Source organism: Odontesthes bonariensis, chromosome 5 (genome assembly GCF_027942865.1).
Source record: "Odontesthes bonariensis isolate fOdoBon6 chromosome 5, fOdoBon6.hap1, whole genome shotgun sequence".
NCBI classification, from domain to species: domain Eukaryota; kingdom Metazoa; phylum Chordata; class Actinopteri; order Atheriniformes; family Atherinopsidae; genus Odontesthes; species Odontesthes bonariensis.
Genome location: NC_134510.1, coordinates 27672761 through 27681189, shown reverse-complemented (window position 1 = coordinate 27681189; position 8429 = coordinate 27672761).

The window sequence follows — 8429 nt, the reverse complement described above, 5'->3', positions numbered from 1 at the left end:
CTCATCTCATCGAAACTTAGCTGAAGTTTTTTGGAAGGTTCCCAGCTCCAATCTACTCAAGCTGGCACACTCTTCTCCGTCACACTGTCTCCCCCTGTCTGTCCCTTTGGCTCGTCACAGCAGTGGTCTGCTCACTGGGCTATAAACTACTAATAGGCTGCCATGGAGAGAAGAGCTGCACCAGTGCAGGCTTTGATATAAAATGTCTCACTAGTGAATACCAGAAGATGCCCGTTTTGTTTGCCATTTGCTTTGTTGGACAGGAAAGAGGTGACAACAGGCAAACGATACAGTGCAGGCAGGAGAATAGAAGAAGAAATATGACTTGGGAAAGTCTCCAAAGCACAGAAAAACTACTAAACAATTAATGAGAACAACTAATCCTATTTTGGCAATAATTCTTTATCTGGAGATGACATGATCAAACTAAAAGAAAAAGCTTCTGCATTTCTAAACATGTGATTTCTGTTTATGATTTGCCTCGTGTTGTATGAAGGTCATCGAGAGCCTTTTTTTATTTTCCGCCACATCACTTATGATAATGTGTGATTAAGCAGCATGCTCATATGCATATAGAACAGCCATTGTAAGTATATTAGATAGTCAACAAAAGAATCAGGGCTTGACACAAGTGTTGACAATAAATGACAAGATGAAATTACACAGTCCCTGGATTAAAGGTGTGTGCGCAGAGGCGCGACACGCATTTTGTGTATAGGCCCACAGGTAGAGGCAAAGCCTACAGGATAGATGGAAAGACAGGAGAGAAAAAGGGGGAGAGAGACTCCCGACCCCCTCCTTCAAACATACACACTGAGAACTGGCTCCGGCTTCGGCTTCGCTGGAGTGGAGAACCATAAATCTTCATATAGCGGCTGTTTTGATTAATGCAGCCGAGTCGAGCTAGGGGGCTGGACCTATCCCATTACGGCCTAATGGAAGATGGAGCGGCGCTGTCTCCACCACTAGGCCCCTGTCATTTGTTCCACTTTGCAGTCCATTTGGCCGAGAGACTACAAGCCACTCCATCAAAAATATTTTCAGAGTTAATTTCCGCCCGCTTAATTCGCCTTGATTCGGATTGCGTATCGAATGGCAGGATCGATTTTCGCCTGGCGTCTAAATTAAATAAAAGAGAGGGGGGTATACTTTAAGTCTGCGTTTTCTTTCTTTTCTCTTTTCCATTCCATTCTTCCATCTCTTTTCCAGCCATCCTTTACCCTGGGCCTCTCATTCTTCTTTTTACGATGCATCTCATTTCCTTCTTTCTCTCAGATTTTGATAGACCCGTGTTTGCGGAGGAGGAGGCACAGATCTGACTGTAGTCACTGATGAAGGGGCACCTACTGAAAGATGAGTTCAGCTGGATGGATTTATGGATTTGCCGTACGGGGAAAATACATTTTATGGCAGAAAGAAGACAGAAAGAAAGGGAGAAAAAAAGAAGTCCTTTATCATCACAAAGCAGTGACATCTCTACAATGTGTAGATCTTGAGGGAGATTTGGAAAACACATAGTGAAGAAGAATTGGACAGGTCTACGTGGGAAAAGTGGGGTAAATTAGGGGCATCGGGGTATAGAGGGGGTGAAAAATAATAGGGGGGCAAAGTATCAAAAAAGAAATGAAAAGAGGCAAAAAGCACAGTGACAAATTGGTCGAGTGTGTCGCGAATTCCCTTTTAGATTTAAAGCCGCATGTAGCCTATCGTCATATCTTTCCAGAGTAATTTATTTTCTCATTTCTCTCCCTCTCCCCTCACTACCCTTCTCCCTCTCTGTGTGAATTTATCTGGTAGTCACGTGGACAAAGGAGGGGGGAAAAAAGTCAATAAAAGTCTATGGCGACAACTGTTTCCCCCATCGGTCTCTCGTCTCCTTCTTGCATTATCTCTCTTGTTTTGCCTCGTATTTGTTTATTCAATGAAGCCGCTTTGCTCCTCCCCGTTTCCTGCTTCCACGGCTGCGTTTCCCGTTTCGCATCCTCTCTCATATCATAGGACTACAAGCCTATACCTGCTCCTCTCCAGGGAGGCCTATTGATTTTATTCTTCCACTAACAGCAAGCACCACACTTTGAAATTACAAAATCAGGAAGCTGTAGGATCCATCTCTTGCATCCACCTCAGAAATGTCTCGATAAACGTCAGAAAGTTCTCGGAGGCTTCCAAGTTGAAGATGAAGGCCAGCGAGTTTTACCTTGGAAAAAGGAAACTGGTTATAGAGTGCTCAAATCAACGCAGGAATTAAAATGACCCAAATTAATTTCATTGCACATCTACAGACCTAATGTGCATGTGAGACAATGAAAGGTACAGGGAATGAAAGGAAGGGTTGCACATCATTGGAGCGCCTGAAGAATAAACTCAAAAAAAGGGCAAGGCTCTGAACCCAGTGCAACCAGCCTCTTAATAAATTCATAACTACATACTAGAAATCTATCATAATATGGTAAACGGCATATGAGGATATCTATTTTAAAAAGTATGGGTAGTACTGAAATGTTTTCTTTTTTGACAAAAAAACTATTTTTGGAAATAAGTGTTGGGAGAAGTTTTCATATTCTTTAAGGCAAAAAAAAAAAAAAAAAAACTACAACTATTTACAAGTAAAAGTTCTTATGGAGGCAGAATGGAGTTATTTCTTCCAGAATAGAAAATAACTACTGCTGGAGAAGCATAGATCTGTTTGGTTTATGTCGTTCCCAGTACAATAGCTGATATCAGTCCTTCCTATTAATGGGTAATAAATGCAAACTAACTTTGTAATTTAGCCATTTATTTTCGCACAAGAAACCAAGAGCTTTCACCATGCATTTATCAAAATAACATATAAGCATTTATCAGTGGCAAACTGAGGTGCTACAATGACTCAGATTTTTTTAAATGTGCTCATAGTGACAACACAGCTCTTCTCACCTTGACAAGTTCCTATGAGCTCAGGGAAAACAAAAACAGATTAGCAGTGTAACTTTGGATGGCCAATAACGACTATTTATAGTAACTCATATATCACTAATCAATGATTCATGATTATAAAAGGCAACTTTTTGATGCTTTGACTGCTCAAAGGGGAGTTAAAATATATCAATCATAAGCTCGTTGGAGATTTATCTTAGTATAAATGACAACTAATAGCAAATTATGGCACAGTTTGCCAAACATATGCAGAATTTGGAATATCCTGCTTGGTACATATATTAGAAGGAGAAATATAAGGCATTTTTGTCACTAGTACAATGAAATTTGTGACATGTTCCCCAGAAAGAGGAAAAATATTCAGCAAAGGCACCTACATACTGGAGCATATGCAGCAATATGGAACATTTGCAACAATACTACTACAAAAACTAGTTGAAACAGTATAAACTCTATGAATGTGAGTGTTGAGAGATAAAATCTGAAAAACAAAATATGAATTCAGAGAGATAAAACCAGAGGTAGATTGCACTGATATATAAGTATGAATAGAAGTATAGCCTGCAACTGTTTGATATTACTGTGATATATTGCACTTTATGTAATATAATGCACAAGTGCAATAGAACAGTATTATATCACACAAGATCAGACAAAGAACGCATACGTCTTTAAGGTGGTAGGATCAGCGCTCATTGGAGTTCAGCAGGGTTGTTTCTATGACATGTAATGTAATAAAATCATCTAATCATGTTTACAACATTTAGATTAACCCGATTTAATGGTTCATTATTGTTAAATGTGTGGTTATCTTTGCCAGAGGGATAACTATAGACTAATCTGATACTGGCCTATCAGTACTTAAAACTCCAAATCCACCCCCAAAATTCCCAGTTAGTTTTGGGTTACATTTATTGTGTTGATAAGCTTCATACCATATGTTCTGAAATGTTGTACAATAGTACTTCAAAGAGAGAAAAAAACCTCCTTAATTGTACTTAAGTAAAATGCACCCACCACATTATATATCGTTAAGCTCAAAGAAAAACATTTCCAAGCAGATATGTGTGGAAACAGCTATGACAACCTGTCCAGCAGCATATACAGCCCATCCTACCGACAAGCTGAAAGGGTTGATGAAACTGTTTCTGTGCTTTGGGAATTGTTGGAGGGGGTTTACACTAGAACAGCAAACAGGACTGATGGCCAACGCACCCAATATGACTTGTTCACTCAGCCCCTCCAATATCAATGTCTCTATTTCAGTCGCCACATCTGTTATTGTCTGATTCTTAAGAAAAAAGTGGCTGAGCAGAGGATAATGAAATCAAAGTCCAACACACACAGTCAACAAGCCCGTGGTAAGAAACACATTGTGTCAATATTAATCTCCCTGACAGAAAGTCGAAATATGGCATCTGTCACACATCATCTTCTCCCTCTGCTGTCTTCTGTGGAGTGGAAAAAGATGGAAAGGAGCTGGTGTGGGTGAGAGTGAAAACGGGGAAGTTGACAGGGAAACTGAGAACCTGAATAGGAAAGCTCAGAAATCTCTGGGATATACAAGAAATATTCTGTAGTTGCTTTTATCCAGCTGCATATAGCGCAGCATACTTTGGAACAGTCACACCTCAGTAAAATAAATCTGAGGAGTCGTAAGTGATGGTGCGTGAAGAAAAAAAAATCCAGTGACAGACGCTTCCAAGTCGGGCTCATGTGAAGGATTGGCGATTTGAAATGCTGTCCTCTCCACATGCTGAGGTCACACGATGTTCTCAAAGGCCGATCAGCGCCTGTTTACCTTCACTGTCATAAACCGTGCTGGAAAGATTGACAGAGCACAGAAATGGAGATAACGTTTCCATAATGTTTTAAATGTCGACCAGAACTGCGTAAATTCTAGATGCAGTTTCACTGCTCTTTCTTTGTTTTCTGCAAAGACTAAAAAAAAAAAAAGAGTCAAAAAGCCTCAATAATGAGAAAGGAATCCATACTTGGTAAGCTCCATCTGTACCTCAGCAATCAAACGCATCTTTGGTTTTGATACCATTAGCTTTGGGTAAAAGTCAGAAATGTTAAAATATGACAAATATGTATTTATACCTTAACATCTATATTTCTTTTAATTGAAATGTGCCTCTTCTTCTGTGTTAAGTAATCTGCATATGGCTGAGAGACGATGGTTACTTCTTTTTTATTTACTTTCTTCTCCCAGAACACATTGGAAACCTGATATCACTCATATTCTTTCCATTTGGTCATTAACAAATCCCATACAAAAAGTCAAAAGCACAATAAATCCCATCCTTCTCTTGTAGTAGTGACGAGTGAAGCAGCTGCTAATGAAGTTTGCCCCATGATGCCGTAGAGTCACAAAAGTAAAGGACAATGCTGTTTATTTTGGCTCAATCCCCCATTAAATTGGTATCACAAATACTCCCGGAAATATTACAATTACAGTATAGAACTATTTCATTTAAGGTGCAAAAGACTAGTGATGAGTTTGGTTTTAGTCTTTCATGTCATTTAGTAATATGTACAAAATATAAAGTACAGCTACAATAGTATATCAACTTGTTTTCTACTTTATTTATTAGTCTAAATGATCAACAAATACATCCGAGTACATTATCCGAGTTAACATTTTTAAGGACGTTACATTTGGCTTTGGGACGCACTTAACAGCATTTCTGACGTTAGAAAGAAGAAAGGGAAAATCTACCAACAACAAGAAAGAGATCACAGTTCGACAATGAAAATAACCGTCATTTAAAATAATAGCCAGCATTAAACACTAAATTTAACAGTTGTTTAATTAATGACGGCAATCAAATACTGACTTCAACCTAATTAGTATTGTGAATAAGAAATACTTTAAAAAGGTTTTTCAAACTGGAACGTCACCTACAGAGAATATTCCTCAAAGTGCAAGCATTCAAGGTCAAAATGTGAAAAGCACCGAGTCCAAGTGAGACGTGAGCTTTCTGACTGCGGGGCAGCGAAACCAACACCGCTGTTGGAACGAGATGCTGAAGGCCAGCGCTCACAAAACAAGATTTCTTGGTGATGAGATATATAATGTCCCCCTATATTTCATCAGTGATCCCATGTTTGAGATTTCTCCTCCCCATGCACATCCACCATCCTTTATCTATCCTTCAATCATCCAAGACTGCGTCCCCCTTTTCAGTCTCTTATCTCTTTCTCCCACTCGTTCCACCCAAAACACTTTCCTTTTCTTCCATCCTCTTTCTATCTGCTTCCTATTCCTCCCACCTCTCCTCTTCCTTCCTCCCTCTCTCTGTCTTTTGGACATTTCTCTTAGTCTTTTCTGTATCCCTCCACCCTGCCTCTCCACCCTCTTTTCCCCCTCTTCCCCCTGTGATGAATGAGTCTGTCTGCTGGGTGCAGTTCATATTTACTGAGCAGGGGAACGCACACTGTCAGTCTCTCTTGCCCTCCACATCTCTATTCTTCCACTAAAGAGACAGAGAGAGCAAGAGGTTACAGCGAGATGAGGAGTAGGAGGGAAGCCGTGGCCGAGAGCTCCACTCCGGCAGTCGCCACGATTGCAGCTGGCTTAGATTAGAACAAGTGTAGACTGACGTAGTTTCTCAGAGATGGCTGAGGCAGAGAGAAATCTTCCATACCTCTTGACCAGCCTGTCAATGCGGTGATACTAATAGGGAATAAACAGTGTCTTTCCATCCTTTTATGTGCAACTCTGCAGCCCACTCTCAGCACTCAATGCAGCACAATTTAATGGCATTTTTTTTCTCTCCTCTTCCTTTGTGTGAGCCATGCTTTTAGGCACATTTGGACTTGAGAGGGAGAGAAGTAAGCCGCGGCTTACCAAAGGCCCACAAAAATACCCGGTTTCATCTACACCCACACACACCAGTGTGTTGCGGCGAGTCAAACTGTGTGTATTGACCCGTGTGTTGACCCCCTCGTGAATGAGAGGAGTGGATGTGGGCCTGCCGGAGCCCAAAGGGACAGGCCAAGAGCCGCCGCAAAGCCCCGCAGAGCCACCATCTCTTCCCACACACTGACCTCCGAGGCCAGCCAACACCAAAACCACCGTAGCGTGACGACACCAGTGACACCCAGCGCCAACGCACACAATGTGTTCCTCTGCCAAATTGACAAAATATAGACAGTAAATACAAGGAAAATTGGATAGCTCAAATTACATCACAAAAAGAAAATCCCCTCGACGGGGACTTTTATAAGATTCAATATGGAGTAATTCAATCCTCAGACTGCAACCTAAAACATTACCAACTGTCTGTCAAACAGGGCAGATTGAAAAAAATGTTGCCATTTGGCTTTGGGATCAGGGGAGGCTCAATAAATGTAAGGTTTTGATTTGTTGGTCCCATGTTATAGAGTCTTATCCACTGCAACACACCTACATCTGTGCAGATGAAACATACCGACTCTGTGCACATTGGTATAATGCAGCTGTACGTCGCGTTCAAAGGAGAGTGAAAGGGAATCAAGGGAAAATAGGAACAGGAGAGGGAAAGAGTGGAACACTGAAAGGAGGGAAGGAAAATATCATACCATAATCAGCTGGATATTAGGGAAAATTGGACACAGGATAGTCGAAAATTGGATATGGGGAAGGTATCTGAGGAGCAGAGAAAAGCCTCAATGCATCAAATGTGAAAACAATGGCCGATATCAAGACGGGCGGAAACAAATGCAGGCCCCTGCGGATAAATAACTGCCGTAAAACATCCTTCACAGATCCTAAAAGCTGACAAATGAGAGGGTCAGAGGTCTTACACAGGGAGCACTATCAGCTGAAGCAGCACTGTTTATGAGGGTGGAGGTATAATGGTACTTTATAACAGGACATAAAAATATCCTCCACAGGTAGAGCTGTGCACAGGCTTATTCTATATCATAGCCCTAACAAATGGCCCAAACTTCTAAGCGTGAGATCTGTCGTAAACTTGCTTATTTCCCAAAGCATCCTTTCCACAGCCATCCATTTCCCCCTGGTGCCTCAAGAGAGGAACTACTGCCTTTTCACAGCAGCCTCGGCCGACTCGAAAGCTGACGTGGGCCTCAAACTGTGATGTATCCGGCTATCACTCAGCAGGGGATAAGACGGACAAACACTGCACGGAAAGGCTAAACAGTAACGCCTTTACTAATCAGGATACATTCTCTGCCACCCTGTGACTGTGTGCTGCAGGGCTCTCCCCACCTCCTCGTCCGAGGATCATATTTGTCCATCTGCCTGCCACACCGATGGAACATTCCAAAAATGGCTTCTGTGCAATCTATCTCAATTTTACAAATCTATTAACTTTCTTTGTGTGGCCTGCCTCTCCCGGAGCCCGATCTTTAAAAACCGTGGTTGTTCAACAATTATGATAACTGCAACAGGGGGAATTAGAGAATCCACCCATTCATCTCCCCGCCCCTCCTCCACACAGACATGACGCGGCTAAATGAAAAATGGACACGCTTTAAGAAGTATTGATTCCAGCTTTAAACAA